This window comes from Antedon mediterranea, chromosome 11 (assembly GCF_964355755.1).
Source record: "Antedon mediterranea chromosome 11, ecAntMedi1.1, whole genome shotgun sequence".
Classification (NCBI taxonomy): Eukaryota; Metazoa; Echinodermata; class Crinoidea; order Comatulida; family Antedonidae; genus Antedon; species Antedon mediterranea.
Genome location: NC_092680.1, coordinates 10,009,303 through 10,026,283, shown reverse-complemented (window position 1 = coordinate 10,026,283; position 16,981 = coordinate 10,009,303). Strand labels below are relative to the sequence as shown.

At 35.4% G+C, this 16,981-nt stretch overlaps 1 protein-coding gene and 1 long non-coding RNA gene across 4 annotated transcripts in view; both read left to right on the top strand.

The window, feature by feature from the left end:
• The first annotated feature begins 1,696 nt into the window (after positions 1 to 1,696).
• Positions 1,697 to 5,717, top strand: LOC140062293 (uncharacterized). Its single transcript, XR_011847467.1, has 3 exons — positions 1,697 to 2,057; positions 2,601 to 2,739; positions 4,293 to 5,717. It is a non-coding gene; the product is annotated as an uncharacterized lncRNA (long non-coding RNA).
• A 6,860-nt stretch (positions 5,718 to 12,577) lies between these two features.
• Positions 12,578 to 16,981, top strand: part of LOC140063232 (semaphorin-2A-like) — a 47,649-nt gene continuing 43,245 nt past the window's right edge. For 2 of the 3 annotated variants that reach the window (XM_072109735.1, XM_072109733.1), the window contains exon 1: positions 12,864 to 12,984. The gene's annotated coding sequence lies outside the window, so the exon portion shown is untranslated. Of the gene's footprint in view, positions 12,664 to 12,863; positions 12,985 to 16,981 lie in introns of those variants that run through there. The other variant, XM_072109734.1, reaches the window with a different exon arrangement.

The following is a 16,981-nucleotide window of genomic DNA, read 5'->3' as shown; positions in this document are numbered from 1 at the left end:
TTTATAAATGTTGATTCAACGTTGAAATAACATTGTATTTTTAACTAGAAATTTACGTTAATTTATCAATGTTGATCCAACGTTAAAATAACATTGTCCTTCTAACTAGTAATTTACGTTAATTTATCAATGTTGATTTAACGTTGAAATAACATTGTCTTTCTAACTAGTAATTTACGTTAATTTGTCAATGTTGATCCAACGTTGAAATAACATTGTATTTTTAACTAGAAATTTACGTTAATTTATCAATGTTGATCCAACGTTAAAATCACATTGTATTTTTAACTCGAAATTTACGTTAATTTATCAATGTTGATCCAAAGTTGAAAAAACATTGTATTTTTAACTAGTAATTTACGTTAATTTATCAATGTTGATCCAACGTTGAAATAACATTGTATTTTTAACTAGTAATTTACGTTAATTTATCAATGTTGATCCAACGTTGAAATAACAATGTATTTTAAACTAGAAATTTACGTTAATTTATTAATGTTGATCCAACGTTGAAATAACATTGTATTTTTAACTAGAAATTTACGTTACTTTATGAATGTTAATCCAACGTTGAAATAACATTGTCTTTTTAACTAGTAATTTAAGTTAATTTATCATTGTTGATCCAACGTTGAAATAACATTGTCTTTCTAACTAGTAATTTACGTTAATTTATCAATGTTGATCCAACGTTAAAATCACATAGTATTTTTAACTAGAAATTTACGTTAATTTATCAATGTTGATCCAACGTTGAAATAACATTGTATTTTTAACTAGTAATTTACGTTAATTTATCAATGTTGATCCAACGTTAAAATCACATAGTATTTTTAACTAGAAATTTACGTTAATTTATCAATGTTGATCCAACGTTGAAATAACATTGTATTTTAACTAGTAATTTACGTTAATTTATCAATGTTGATCCAACCTTGAAATAACATTGTATTTTTAATTAATAATTTACGTTAATTTATCAATGTTGATCCAACGTTGAAATAACATTGTATTTTTAACTAGAAATTTACGTGAATTTATTAATGTTGATCCAACGTTGAAATAACATTGTATTTTTAACTAGAAATTTACGTTAATTTATTAATGTTGATCCAACGTTGAAATAACATTGTCTTTCTAACTAGTAATTTACGTTAATTTATCAATGTTGATACAACGTTGAAATAACATTGTCTTTATATCTAGAAATTTACGTTAATTTATCAATGTTGATCCAACGTTGAAATAACATTGTATTTTTAACAAGAAATTTACATTAATTTATCAATGTTGATCCAACGTTGCAATAACATTGTATTTTTAACTAGAAATTTACGTTAATTTATCAATGTTGATCCAACGTTGAAATAACATTGTCTTTCTAACTAGTAATTTACGTTAATTTATCAATGTTGATCCAACGTTGAAATAACATTGTATTTCTAACTAGTAATTTTTTTCAAACAGTTATTATTTTTGTTTTTCAATGTTATTCCAACGTTATTTTAACGTTGAAATCCAGTTGTCATTTTCAAATGACATGTTTTCAACGTTGAAAAACTCTTGAAATTATGTTGTTTTTTCAAACAATTATTATTTTTTTTTTCAATGTTAATTAAACGTTAAATTAAAGATAAATTCTATTTAATACTTTGGTTAAAATGACATGTTTTTAACGTTTAATATTAAATAATTGTTTAAGTGCATTGCCATTGATGTTTCAACGTTAAATTAACATTAGATTTCAGTTGGCGGTTTATTTTATCATCCTTTATTGTAAAACAAATGATTATTGGTTATTTAGGAATTTTAGATTGGCAAATTGTCTCTGTATAATACAAAAATGTTCTAAGAAGTTGTTGAAAATTGAATGATCCTTTCATGCAAGATCAAATTTCATAAGATACGTGCTTGTCATTGGTTAGTTTCGTTTTGATAAAATTTTGAAACTGGTGTCAGTAATTTCAGTTACTTCGACATAGGCTAGGCCTACAGTAGTAGTGGTGTGTAGAAAAAAAAGGCTCATCATTGAAATTGTCAAATAAGTATGTTTTGAGGTAGGAAAACAATCTTTTTTATTTGTAATCTACTAATTTATAAGCTTTGAGCTTGACTATTTTACCCTTATCAAACAATAGCTAGCCTCTAGCTAGTCTAGGCCACACATGCATAGCTAGGCTATAGCCTGGTAGGCTAGGCCTAGGCCTATATAGGCTAGGCTAGTAGGCTAGGCAGGCTGCCAAACTGATGAACTGAATTCACTCACTAGGCCTAGTGGAAGCATTTAGTATTATGCATGTCAAGTGCAAACATTTGCCTTGCCAAGGATAACTACAGTTCTGTACTTTATGGTTATAAAATGGTATGTATTAGGCCTAGGCTAGGCCTTTTAGTTCAATAATACTTTCTTTATTTATCCAAAAGTATACATAAATATAACATTATAATATTTAATTAGTTGGCCTAGCCTAGCTAGCTTTCTGCTAGGCTGTCTACAGTAGCTGCTAATGCTATTATTAGTGTTAATAGTATACAAACACATGTTGCTTGCCTAGCCTAGGACGGCTATTTGTTAAACTTACTCGCTTTCTTTATTTCAGATTGTAGGCCTAGCTAAGGCCCTTAGGCCTATGCCTAGCTAGAGTACAAAATAATGAAGTACATGTAGGCCTATAATCTTTTCTATGTGAATCAAACGAGAAAAATCTAATGGATGATCAATATTTTTATATACAAAAGGTTGGTATTTATAGTTCTTAACTTTAATATTGAATTGAATAAATATTACGCCGTGGTTAGGATTCCGGCACCGCAACTCAACTTCCCATCGTTAGGGAATCCGACACGCTATTGCGCATGCCCAGAGCGAAGTAATTATAGCTTGCACTAGTGCCACAGACCGCGCACCACATTACCCGAGAGTCGGAGTGTTAACTAGGGATGTACTGTGTAGCCAAAGATATCTTTGCTGTGGCCTAGTTAGTCGTCGCGCGGGGGAGAGAGCGATGGATGAAACTTGGCCTAGGCCATACATGAATTAATAATTATGCCACGCGTTAAAATAATTATTATGATATTGATAAGAATCAGCTTGCATATTTCAAGAAATGTACGAAAATGAATAGCGTAGCGTTGCGACACCGACTTCTCCCGAATAGGTCTGTTTTATTTTTTCACATCCGCACGGCGGCTGCTGTCAACAAATCAACTTGTATACGATTGCATGATGTTATGTACAGTATAAATGCGTTATATGAAATCTTTTATTTTGTACTTGAAAAATCATAAAAATTAAAACTAGTCATGCAATTATAATTCATAAATATATAAAGTTTATATATGAATGAAGCAAATTTAATTACGAAATAAATAGGCCCAATGGTCACATCTAGCTGGTAGGCCTACTAGTATTAGTAGGCATGTAGGCCGCTAGTTCGCCGTGGCGCAGCTATTAAAATGATCCATCGCTGTAAAGCTTGGTTCCCACTAGAACGTAACGCAAGGACGTAAACGCAACGCAAGCGTTTTAACCAATGACAAGCGAAGTTATAGACAGTTAGCAATCACAAGCGAATAAGCCATCGCTTGTGATTGGTCAATTTACTTGCGTTGCGTTACGTCCTTGTGTTGCGTCGCTAGTGGGAACCACGCTTTGGTCTGTTGTAGACAAAAATAGAGTCGCCGAATACCTCGCTCTGGGCATGCGAAATAGCGTGTAGGATTCCCTAACGCTGGGCAGTTGAGTTTCGTTGCCGGAATCCTAACCACGGCGTAAATATTAATACAGTGTTGCAATATTATTTACATAAATTGAATTGATTGCATAGTTTACGAGTAAGTGTGAAATGATGTTCTGAATTGAATTTTTGTTTATGTACAGTATGATTTTTGAACAATGTGTTAAAGATATAATTGAACTGAACAATTTTTTTTTAAATGTTTTGTTGAATATGCCGTCACTATAGAGTTGTTCACTTTGACCAAAAATTAGATTTTAAAAAATGCATTTGTACCTTAAAAGGTGGACAATTTAAACAAACAATTTTGGTTTTTGGTTAAATGTACTGTTTATTTTGTATTTTTGTTAAGTGAAATCTTTATTGTTTTTGTTTATTTTCTACGGCAAGTGAATATCTAAATTGTTAAAATTGCAAAATGGCAAGGTATTCGAAGTATGATTGTATTAATCTTCATTGTTCATGTTTTTTGGGGACAATAAATCTTTCAACAATTAATTTTTTACTGTATTATTTTTGTTTAAAACTACAGTAACTTGATTGAATTTGTTTCAGGTTTGGAAAAATAATATTGCCACACTTTTGGAAAGCATAGGACAATGTCAACACAGGAATCGAGGCAACTGTTTATTGACTAATCGGAACAATGCAATTACAGTATTGTGTTATTACCATCATTTGGACTTCTGCAACATTAGCACAAGGCACCTGTGACGTGTGTTGTATTTATTGTGTTTTACTGTAATCAGCCAATATTTATAGTTATTCAATCATGTTAGTTGGCAAACATATTACAAACTGGTTATTAGTATATTTTTTATACTTAACATTGGTACCTGAGAACTGTCAGTGAGGATGTACATTATTTGATTGTTGCTTGGATTTTGCCTGATGATTTGATAACACCTGATTAAATGTTATTTTATGTTTTTATAGAAATTAAAGATTAGTAAGATATACAGTATTTATAAAATGTCTCTATTGATGGATTCTGCGATGTAACAGTAACTTTACTACTAACTACTTTAAAACCGTTGATTCAAATTGGATATAGTAATTCAACAAATCAAATTTCAACGTTAAATCTATGTTTAAATTTACGTTGATGAAAATTTTCATTTCAACTTAATTATTACGTTGTTTCAACGTTAATAATGTCAACATTGAATCAACATTGATAATTTCAACGTAGACATTTTTACGTTGTTTCAACGTTGATAATCTATGTTGAATCAACGTTGACATTTTTGTTGAGGCAAACTTTCATTTTCAACGTTATTTCAACGTTACCTATTTTAACGTTGTTTCAACGTTGATAATTTCTATGTTGATTCAACGTTGACATTTACGTTGAGGCAAACTTTCATTTTCAACCATTTTTTCAACGTTATTTCAACGTTACCTATTTTAACGTTGTTTCAACGTTGATAATTTCTATGTTGATTCAACGTTGACATTTAAGTTGAGGCAAACTTTCATTTTCAACCATTTTTTCAACGTTATTTCAACGTTACTTATTTTAACGTTGTTTCAACGTTGATAGTTTCTATGTTGATTCAACGTTGACATTTACGTTGAGGCAAACTTTCATTTTCAACCATTTTTTCAACGTTATTTCAACGTTACTTATTTTAACGTTGTTTCAACGTTGATAATTTCTATGTTGATTCAACGTTGACATTTACGTTGAGGCAAACTTTCATTTTCAACCACTTTTTCAACGTTATTTCAACGTTTGCAGATAACGTTGAATTAACGTTAATTCAACCAATTTTTGCCCACTGGGGAACATGTATGTGGATGAATGAAATCACAAGATATGTTATTCAGTTGTGGGGGGAGAGAAAGTACGGGGAAGGATGGCAGGGAATAGAAAAGAATCACAGATAATAAATAAGAGCATTTTTGCGAAAGTAAAAGAGGAGTTTGGGGTGGAGTTCCGGGGACTACCCAAGCTAAGCAATTTGAGGCGTTAGTACACGCTCGCGAAAGATATGGATGGTCCCCTATATAAACACCAAAACGGAAACAAAAGGAACTCAGAATGTTGCAAATACCTACCAAACGATAGTAGATAATGGTTAATTAATTATGAAAACCCAAATTTTATAGCAAAAATCATCCGAATTTATGTTATAAACGATGAATTTAGCAACAAAAACTTAATCCAAACGAGCGTATTTATGGCATGCCCTTAGTGCCTTCTTTAATAGGAGAACAATGAACATTCTTACTTTGATCGTTTTACATACTATAATTTTTTAGAAAAACATCACATCGACCGAAAACAAAGGTAATCAGAGCCTTTGATAATATATTAAATATGATTTTATTAAGCATAGAAATGTGTTATTATTTATGTTAGTACATAAATATACGAAATAATGTTCAATACTCATTATTTTATTAAAGGCACTATATGCGTGCGATATTCTATGACTTGGATACTCTCGTTTGATTTAAGTTTTTGTGGCTAAACTCATCGTTTTTAACATAAATTCGGACGATTTTTGCTATAAAAGTTGGGTTTTCATAATTATTTAACAATTATCTACTTTCGTTTGGTAAGTATTGCAACATTCTGAGTCTCGTTTTTGTTTCCGTTTGGTGTTTTGTAGGACCGCGCTCGCGAAAGACAACAGTCGTTCACGTGGGAAGGGCCGTATGTCATCGCCTTTGTTGAGGATAAAAATTATCCTAGTTTAGGCGATCGGGCGCTGCACGACCTCCCCATCATGTTATTGAAGGCGCCATGAGAATTAATTTTATTAGCGATGTAAGTAGGCTTTACAAAAAACAAAACTTGTAGACCTGGAGACAACATTTTATTTTTTTAACATGTTTGAGTGAGATGTTCGGCGATATAATACACACGTGTGTACTCACGACGTCGATGTAAACAAACAGCCAACTTCTACTTCCGTCTGAGTGTATTGCATTTTGGGTAATGATGACGTTTTGCTCGACGACCACCCATAGATTTAACCGGTTATTTCGGAGCACAAATTGAGCAGAAACGCGGTCTTGTTATTGTTATCTATTTTTAATCTATTTTAAAATAACCGGTTAAATTGCGTTATGCAGCAGAAACAGACCCTTAGAAATCACGATACCGTGTTGTACCGGAAGTTTCATCAACACGCAGTGCATGCTAGGATAAAAGGTCAAATCGTTGATCGCTTGAATTGAATTGTTGGCTGGGTTGTCAACAATCATCGTCGCCTCCTCGCTGTCCGATGTATTCGGGCGGTTTTTACCATTTTCATTATTGTGTTTGTTCACGTTTGCATTGGTGTTTATTTTGTTCTCGGTTCATTTAAATTAATAAAAGTTATTTTAAGGGTTTCATTGTTTCATCTATACACTATGGAAGAAGATGCCATTTTTGCGATGTTATTTTTTATTCTGTTTGGAGTGGGAAACGATAGTCTAGAGAGAGGCCTACTACCACTACGAGTTGGCCCAACCAGGCTAGGCGTAAGACGTGGTAGGAGGATGATTACTGGCAGCGAAGCAGCAATAAATGGGCCCAATCTTGTTAGACGTCGCATGACATGATTGATATTACGACCTGTTTTAACGAGCGGTCAAAATATACCCTGAGGACACTTCCAACACGGTAACGGCGACCGGGAATCCACCAAATTTTAGGTTAGGATTCAGCCAAGTAGCCTTTTTTGCAATTAAAATCTCATTACACGGAATCTCTTTGTTGTTATACAACACACTTCTCGTAGGCGTGTAGAATATGCGTGTAATAGCGTGTTGTATAAACGCGCCCATTGGGCGTTCCGCCGCGGGGCTCGATCCTGGGCCCGCTTATTTTAGTTTATCGCCGTGGCTAAAGATACGGTACCGTATTCTAACTTCTGTTTACTAAAGGTACGGTAAAATTGCATTACGTCATAACCAGCCAATGGGGTGCTGGTACGTGTGTGACGTCATCGTATAAGGACTTTGGATTTTTTTCATATCGGGAAAACAGTGATCAACCGCATTTTCTTTATGTTTCATTTATCTCTATATTATCGCCGTCGTGTGTGACAAAAACTAAATGTAGCCTACGTCTGTTATTATTATTGAAAAGCCAAAACATGTTGATTTTAATTCTAGAATACAGAAAACCGTTTCAAAAGAGGCCTAGGCCTACTTACTACGTACTATAACCTCATTATATGAGTTTGTTTGTGTAGGGAAAGCGATGCCAGGCTGGGGCCAGCTGCATGTGTGCGCTGATTTCTGTGACTCAGACCTGGGGCTACTGTCTAAAAAATCATAGTATTTGAGGGCCCCTTTATTGTCCGCATTTGCTTGTTGTTTATGGTCACCATTGTAAACAAAGTTTAATAAAAAATATAGGCCTATAGGCCATTTGGAATAAAAATAAAACCCTCCGATCAGCGCGCACACACACATCCATGCAGCCTGGCGCCGCCGACAGGAATTGTCTACATATCATGCAACAGACGCGATGATATGAAAAAAAATCAAAAGTCCTTATACGATGACGTCACACACGTACCAGCACCCCATTGGCTGATTATGACGTAATGCAATTTTACCGTACCTTTAGTAAACAGAAGTTAGAATACGGTACCGTATCTTTAGCCACAGCGTTAATCTATTTATTAACGATCTTCCTTTAAAATGTAATCATTCCGAGTCTGTTGTTTGCTGACGATCTGAAATTGATTAAAGTGATTACCACTCCACAGGATGCTTTTTCACTTTATTTTATGTAGAGAAAGATTTAGGTATTTTTATTGATACAGTAGTAAATTAAATTTGTGTTCACATATTAATCAATGCGTTGTCAAAAGCTAATAGAATGATGGGCCTGATATGGAGAAATTGTAGGTTTATGAATGACGGCAGGGCACTTTTATCTTTATACAAATACGTCCTCACCTTAAATATTGTTCCGTAATTTTCAATTCAATTTCTCCATGTGTCAGTCCCGTCGAATCGACGCTGTTCAATGGAAGTTTTAGACTTGCCCCAAGTCTGTATTATCTTTTTTTTTTATTTATTTGTTTTTATTTCGACCGCGATTTTTGTCTGAAATTGCCCCAAGTCTGTATTATCTTTTTTTTTTTATTTATTTGTTTTTATTTCGACCGCGATTTTTGTCTGAAAATACAGACTTGTGAAACACGTATAGAAATCGATTTGCAGACCGCAAACATCCGATAAGAATGACGTAGGTTATCATACCGTATTTGGCTATATGGGGCGGGCGATATGTAAATATGGATTTCGAATCAACCAATGATCATTTTGTTTCAAAATGAAAAAGATCGAGTACGTACAGTGCTGAATGTACGATCGAGACTGTTGAAATATAAAATCGTAATGCCAAGTTGTTTTGTTTATTAATTGTTTAGTCCTTGGCCTGGCCTCTCTCGTAGGTCCTACTCAATTCGCACGTATGACCTGCCAAATAAAACGCCAATAAAGTAGGCCTACATACCACCACCGGCGGCACACAACAACAGGGCTACACCCAGGGCCGTAACCAGGTTTGACGGCGGGGTGGATCGTTAAGTTGTTTAGTGGAACCCAGGGGCGGATCCAGGATATTGAAATAGGGGTGGCGTAGCTTTGCGAGCGAAGCGAGCAAACATTGGCTGGGGGCCAGGGGGCCGCCAAGGGCCCCCGGTCGGGATCCAGGGGCCGACGGCCCCTGGAAATTTTGGCGTTCTAGCGCATTGTAAGTCGTTAAAAACGATTTACAAACATCTCATTTTTTTTCTCTATAGGCCTATGGCCGCAAATCGCATTTCCGGCTATTCTCTTTTGTTTATGAACTATATTGTTGGTGTAATTTCCAGCCCACAAATTTCAATTGCCGACCTTAATATTGCCGACCTTATATTGTCAGAGGACGGCATTCTCTTGCCGACCGAAATTAGGCTAGATCCCTCCTCCTTTCAAGCCTCCTAGCAACAACATGGTACATTAGGGATCGTATCATTGAGACTTTAACAGGCATATTCACCATCATGTGGTGTTTAGGTAAAAAACCATGGAATTAAGATGATTCCTGAATTCACTCAACCATTGCATCTTGCACTTGCGTGTGAGCTGCATGCTTTCTCTATCAAGCAGCTGACTGGACACGTCACACACGCACGCGGAGACCTGTGTAGGGGAATACCCTGTTATGTCAACCAAACAACAACTATGCTCTGTGTACAGCTCGCTAGCTCCAGAACCACGATGTTCAGAAGTTATCAAATAGAACTTATCTTGTAAATTTTAGTGTTAGGTTTTTATATATATATATAAATCAAAGAGCTGCATAGGCAGGATATAGAAAAAAATCAAGATCAAATAAGTTAAAACTGCCTCAATATAGATTTATTTCAACGACATGTTTCGGGCATAGCCCATCATCAGGTGAAAACAATTGTAACAAAGGATAACATATATAAGTCACAAAATTACATAATAAAACAAATCAGCCAATCAAAGATGTTAACAAACAAAAGGCATAGTTATAAAGGCACGCCTCCAAAAGCTATGGTGTACAAAGCAGGAATGTGCTTATAAAGCAGGAAATTTAAAACAAAGACAAAAGCTTCAAGTGTAAATAATTGTTAATATGTGAATGTCTCTGGCAAAATTAATGTTTAAAGGATCTAAATTGTACATTTATGCCGGTAGGGGCAAGAGTGCCAAGCTTTACAATTATTCTTTCTTCTATAATTCTACGAGATGTCTCAGAACCATTACATACTTTAACACCAGAAATAGTAATATCTGAAAGGGAATGCTCATTATTACAAAAATGGGTGGCTACAGGTAATCCGGGAGTCTTTAGTTTAATAGACCTTAAATGTTCTACAAACCTATCACCTAACCTGCGTTTAGTTTCACCAATATAAAGCATATTACATTTAGTACACGAAATACAATAAACTAGATTTCTAGTGGTGCACGTAATACGATCTGTGATAACATAATTACCAGAAGGTCCTACTATTTGGTTTGAACATGAAACGTAATTACATGTTGAACATCTATTTCTATTACATTTGAATGTTCCAGTTGATTCATTACCTTTGTTTTGTAATTTAGATTTAACTAAAGTGTCTTTAATGCTTTGATCACGTCTGTAAGCTATCATGGGTGGTTCTTGAAAAATATCTTTTGTAGCGGATTTATCTTCAGTCAAAATTGAAAAGTTATCGCGGACAATGTTAATAACCTTCTTATTCATAGGATGATACGTGAGGACTAGAGGTATGCGGTCACAAGCATTTGTATTATGTGTAGGTTGTAATGTGTCCTCGTGCGTTAACTGGCAAACTTTTCTTAGAGATTTCACAGTAATGTCAGATGGATATTCGCGTGCATTGAAAAAATCGATCATCTCAGATGCTTTGATGTTAAAGTCATCATCATCGCTACATAAACGTCGAAGTCTAACAAGTTGCGAATACGGTATAGCATTCTTACAAGCTGGAGGATGCGAAGAGTTGTAATTTAAATAAGTGTGCGCGTCAGTATCTTTGTAGTGGACGGATGTAGAAAGACCAGGTTTATCAATAGATAAACTAATATATATATATATATATATATATATATATATAAATAAAATAACAGCAGAAAACTTGGTTACTTCATTGTTTTAATCACTACAAATTTGTTTCGTACGACCAGCGTGTAGCTGGCCGCACTCTTCAGGTGAAATATAAAACATAAGTGACACAGTTGTCTCATAGTACTTTATAGAAGTGAGTTATCAGGAAGTCGTATACAATAGCCTATTGTTTTAGATAAACTATTTGGATCTGCAATTTAGTAAGAATTTTTTCCTATGTCTACAAGTTGAGACTAACTCGTTCTTACGGTTCAGTGAGCATAGCTCTGGTTGACATAATAATATACTTTTCATATTACATAAATTACATCTTTTGTTATTTTGAGTAAGGTTTGCATTTCTTTATAATTTTCCATTTAATTGAGTAATTTGTTTTTCTGTATATATATATATATATGTTATGTATATATAAATCCAAAGGCAAATTACTGAAAAAAATGACAATGCTGTGGGTATCAGTGGCTGGATCTCAATGGAGATACAAAAATAAAAAGCGAAAAGCTAAATCAAAACGATAAAGTAAACAGCCAGAAATGTTAGCAGAGCTTTCGGGCAACACTAGCCCTTCATCAGTGCAAGTGTTATGTATATATATATATATATATATATCAGCCTATATACTGTGCCAGTTCTGCGGTACATTTCATTTCGAAACCTGAGCTGCACTGACGAGATCTAATAAGATCGAAACAGTACTGTCTGCAGATTGGATATATATATATATCTGTATTTTCCGTTTTTGATGTTGTATTGTTTTATGTTTAGTGGCGGTATTTTCGCTGTTAGTTTTGATTGAATAAAATAAAATAAAATATCAAAATGATTCTTCCTATGAAATTATATTCATTCATCTTATATAAATAGGAGAACTTACGAAAACCTGTTGGAGTACAAGTAAGTTTGAGAATTGTGTAGAAATTTCCTTCGTTGTTTTAGCTTTAGCTATGGTCTACTCTTACGGTCTGTATATCGTTTGCTGTGGAATTAAAACTCCCGAATCCATCCAACCTACAAACGAAGCTTACGTGCGGTACTAAGCCTAGGCCTAATCCTTTTTGGATTGGGTGTAATTATCTTGCCAATGCTTGCTTAATTGTATTGTAGGCATTTGGTGTTATGAACAATCTGTTTATAATGGTGCAGATAGGATTCTTTTATAAGATTACAGAAAAAACATTCACAAGCACGTTTCTTCTTCTCGTTATAGCTTGGTTATTGTCATAGGCCTATACGCATCTAACATTGTTTCCTGGTTTAAAAAGTTTTTTGAACGAATGAATCTATCATCGACAAAAGTACAATTTATTGAATTACAGTCAGGTAATTTATATATAGCCTATAATATTCAAAGCCAAATATTATTTGTCTTTGTTGAATTGCTAGCTCGTCCGTAGAATTAGAATAATAAAAAGGGGAATTCCCTTATTATAAATGACGTAATCAACCAAACCATAACAATTTAGTGGAGGCGCACTTTACTTTAATTTAATTACGTACTGTTTTACTTCCGACTAATTTTTATGAAACACAGAAGGATGTTGTTGGTTAATTTTCATTAATTTACATTGAATATGTGAATTTAACCATTTTTTTGCATTAAAAACACTTGAAATTACATTTCTATTTATAGACGTCAAATAGGTAAGACGAAACAACCATCAATGTATTTTGTTTTGTCGGGGTTATATTATCCTGAATATCTAGGCCTAGCCTAGCTAGGCCCTAGCCCCTAGGCTAGGCTAGCTAGGGCCAGCATACTAGGCCTAGCCTATAGGCCTAACCAGTAACCTACTAGGCCTAGCCCTGGTTATCAGACGATCGGGACCAGGCACGATCGGACCAACTTCAAGACGATCGGGCCTAAATCGTGAGACGATTGGGCCCATCAAGGGCCAGCAGGCCCAGGGGGTGAAAGACGATCGGGACCAGAGACGATCGGGCCCAATAATATATTAATATTAATGTTATGCGCGATTTGAACGATTTGCGCAATTTGGAATTGCGCAAAAAAATCCTTGCGCAATTTGAAATTGCGCAAAGAATTCTTGCGCAATTTAAAATTGCGCAAGGATTTTTTTGCGCAATTTCAAATTGCGCAATCAACTTGCGCAATTTCAAATTGCGCAAGAAAATCTTTGCGCAATTTTAAATTGCGCTGCACAATTTGTAAATTGCGCAAGATAGTTCTTGCGCAATATGACACCTTTGCGCAATTTGAAAACGAACTGTAAATTTTCCCATACATGGCTAGGCTAGGCCTAGGCAGAGGAGTTTAAAATTTAGTATTTTATTATATAAATAAGACCATTTCAATGAAGATAATGTTTAATACTCACTTTTTAAGTTTTTAATATTAGTTTAAGCTAGGCCATGTAATCTAGTCAGTATCAGTAGTCCAGACCCTAGCTAGGCTAGAGTAGTATAGCCGGCCGCCCGCGCCGCGCCCGCCTGGTGGAACACCACCGCTTCGTTTTCCTTCGTCGGTTCTTCGACGGTATGCTAACTTATAACAATATTTGCACTACTAAAATAAGGAAATGCGATATTTATGTTTAATTTTGAATCATTCTTAGAAATTACTATAAAATATGGGTGTGCATGATTTCACAATCTGTCGAAAAACCTTGCGCAATTTACAGATTACTTGCGCAATTTAATACGTTGCTTGCGCAATTTGAAACACATGTTTCAATTCAAATTGCGCAAGGATTTTTTTTGCGCAATTTCAAATTGCGCAAATCGTTCAAATCGCGCATAACATTAATAATGAATAAGTCGATCGGGCCCAATGAATAAGACGATCAGGCCCAAAACATTCTTGGAAAATTAAAAAAAATAATTATTCGATTTAAAGTCAGAAAATATGAATTGAAAATATATATTACTATTAGGCCTATATACCGAATCAAGTTTCACGCATGTGCTATTAATTTAGTCAAGTTATTATCCATCACACTGTATGATAGTGTATGACAGTATAATCAGGGAGACAACGGATATGTAGAAAGCGACAACCTCGAATTGGACGACCCCAACGACCCGGGCGACCTCGAATTGGACGACCCATAACACGAAACCGACGACCCCTAGCCAAGCCTAGGCCTAACATCCCGAAGCCGAACATAGCCAAAGATCCTTAAACTCGCAAGCAAGCAATTGATTGAAAAAATACAGAAATATCGCCATTTGATTCTACTGAATATGTGTTCTTATAACCAGCAGTAGGCCTAGTGAAGTGTTAATTAGGGGAAAATTATGATAAAATCAAAAAAATCTAATTAACCTTTTTAATTAAAATCTTAATTTACGCAAGAAAAGCATGTTGACACTAGCACTAGGAATGAAATGTGGCACATTATTTTATATAACACAAAAGACTATCGGGCCTAATGCTAAGACGATCGGGACCAACTGGTAAGACGATCGGGCCCAACACATAAGATGATCAGGACCACAAAATATGGGCCCGATCGTCTTGCGTCCGTGGTCCCGATCGTCTGATCCCCGTCTACAGTATACCTAGTACTAGGCCTAGCCAGTTAGGCCTAGCCATACTACTGATTACACAACAGACTACAGAATACAGAAACGGCCTTGGTTGGTTGGGTTGGTCAGGCTTTAGCTAGGCCTAACTAAAGTAGCCATACGAAACATATGTAATATAGGCTATGTAATGTGGACCGAATGAGTGATTACTCTTTCTACTTTGGACTAGCTACATCTTGCTTGATTTTAGAAAAAGGTAATTGAGCTAACTCAAACTGTCGGTACAGTTAAACCACCTCACCATGCCATCGGCATGGGTGATGGGTGATGGCCATGGTTAAACCTAACCGTTATTTAAACAATACTCTCCTAGGCCTACTACCACTACTAGTACTAGAGTACTAGTACCATGGAGGATTTTTTACCTCCATGCTAGTACAGTACTAACTAGGTACCTGACAAGAAAATTTAAAATCAATGGAACACATTGAGTCATACAATAAAAGGGGCAGGAGAAAAAATGCAATCCATAGACACTAAAAATTATTAAAATTCATCATTCTGGTCATTTTTTACAATGTTTTTAAACATTTAATTTAGTAAAAAATTGTGATGGGAATTTCAATGCATTAGAAAAAAAAGTGTGGCCCATGGTGGCATTAGACAATTTCCCCATTCATATAACATGACCGACAAGAAGGGACTTTTGCAGTCTTTAAATTATACTTTTCCATCTATGAATTCACCTAAAACTTTTAATTAACTGATAATACTTTATAACATGTATTATTATATGGCCCCTTTGTTAAGAATAATGGACCAACCAAGTGTGTTATGAGATCGTCAGTCAACTCAATGTGTACAGCACAGATCCCTATTCATAACACATACGAGGGTGTCTAGAAAACTCAGATCTAGAAAACTCAGATCTATCTGATCTGACTTTTCTAGATCTCGAAAACTCAGATATCTGACTTTTTTAGATCTAGAAAACTCATCAAATGATTGGTTGGTAGGTCATTTGGATCATTCCATTATCAATCAGAAGGTACATTTTGAAATACTAGAGTGCAGTATTGTAACGAAATTTGTCTTCAGGGTTCGTCCCTTTTTGGGGGGAAGTCTACGGCTTGAACCACTCCTTACTCTCACCAAAATAAACAAATACAAGAAACTTATTTTGAGGTGTCTCGTTTTATTGTTTCTCCAGATTAATGATCAACAGCAGAAAATGATTATAATTATGATTAATTAGATAAAATATGTACAAATAACTGTTCAATCCAAGGACTTTAATCTAGATCTTTAACCAGCATCACCAGTTTCTGCACAACCACTAGCTATCGGGTTGTCCACCATGCAATAATAAGCGTATCCACTGGGTAACCACCAGTAGTCTTAACCACTGGCTAACAGGTGTACCCACCAGCAAACGTAACCAACAGCAACTGCGTAACCACCAACCAACGGCGTAACCTCCAACAGCAGCGTAACCTCCAACAGCAGCGTAACCACCAACAATGGCGTAACCTCCAACAACTGCGTAACCACCAACAATGGCGTAACCTCCAACAACTGCGTATCCACCAACACAGTATCACAACCAGAGGGTGTACCACTGGCTAACTGTATCTCACACAGTAACACAACCGGTAGGCAGTACCCTACGGCTCATTGTATTACTTATCTCCTTTTATTATTCACCTCTAATTTTCTCTTTTACGCTTATTTTCCAATCTCTTTAAAGTCTCTACTTACTGTACACGTCTGCTCTCTGGTTTTCTCCTCTTTTCCAACTCCCTGCTCCTCTGCCGCCCTCTATCTTTTCTATCCTCCCCAAAATCATTACATCACCCCCCTCCTAAAATGATCGATGAAAATGTATTCAAACAGTAACACAACCAGTAGGCGTAACCTCCGGCTCTGCTGTTATCTCAAACAGTAACACAACCAGTAGGCGTAACCACTAGCTTACCTGTCTATCTTTTCCTTATTATCTCTCCTGTTTATTACGCAGCTTGAGTTCACCCTCCATTGCCTTTCTTCTCCATTCTCTCTCCCCGTTTTCTCACGTCCGTTTTCTTCTTCTCCTCCTGCCTAACTCTGCCTTCATCTGCTGCCCTCTATCTTTTTCTTCTACCCCAAAATCATT